At 44.8% G+C, this 1007-nt stretch overlaps 1 pseudogene; it reads right to left on the minus strand.

Annotated features, from left to right (window-relative positions):
• Positions 1-212: 212 nt before the first annotated feature.
• Positions 213-387, minus strand: LOC142708530 (U2 spliceosomal RNA; annotated as a pseudogene).
• Positions 388-1007: the final 620 nt, after the last annotated feature.

Below are 1007 nucleotides of genomic sequence, written 5' to 3' on the forward strand. Positions count from 1 at the left end.
AGACACACACACACACACACACAACAAGAGGTGGCAATGTATTCATTAATTGCATTTAATAAATGAGCTCATTATCACACATGACTGTACAAATGCATTGTCCAACAGGTGTTGAAATAATGGGATTAAAAGGGGAGATCCCTTCAGAAAGACAGAAACAATGGCAAAGAGAAAAAACACTTTTGGAATCTGATTTTAGTCAACACATAAGGGAAGGGTGCACCGGTCCTGGAAATACTGCAATACCAGGTCAATGCGTGGAGTGGACAGAGCAAGCTCTATTTCCATCTCCCTGTTCTAAAAATCCATTTAATATATGGTCCCCAGATAGGGGACGTATCAGATATTAAACTGATAAGAACAGATTTTTTGATTGAAAAATGCTTTATTGACAATCAATCGTCATCATACAAACATTACTGCGACGCAGCGCGAGCCATGAAGCAGCAAATAATAAATAATAACAGTCGTCAAACATAACATGACAGTATAATACACAGTACAGGCTAGCCTATGCTATACATTACACCACATGCTACACTAACATTCTTGCATTCACTAAAGCCAAACAACAAAGCATTACAGACAAGTGATGGGATAGGGGAGTGGGTAGGAGGGGATAGGGAAGCGGGAAATCACAGGCCCGAAGCTTTATTGAAAGACAACACACAAGAAGGGAGAGTGGGGGGAAGGGGAGTATCAGTCCTCTTCCTCATCGACGTCCGGGCTGTCCCAGGTGGAATAGTCTCTGAGCAGGCTGTGGATCAGCCTGCGGCAGTCCTGGACGGACACACTCTCTCTCCGCAAAATCAGACGATTCCTGGCGAACCATATAGCGTCCTTAAAACAGTTCATAAGGCGCCAGGCTTCCTGGATTGCTCCATCCGTGGTATTCCCAGGAAATAGTCCATAAAGTACCGAGCGGTACGACAGTCTGTTCCTGGGAACTGAGTCCTTGAGTTCGTGTTCCAAGGCTTTCAACAGACCCTGTGCAAAGGGGCACTGCC

Source organism: Rhinoderma darwinii, unplaced genomic scaffold, assembly GCF_050947455.1.
Source record: "Rhinoderma darwinii isolate aRhiDar2 unplaced genomic scaffold, aRhiDar2.hap1 Scaffold_4006, whole genome shotgun sequence".
Lineage (NCBI taxonomy): Eukaryota > Metazoa > Chordata > Amphibia > Anura > Rhinodermatidae > Rhinoderma > Rhinoderma darwinii.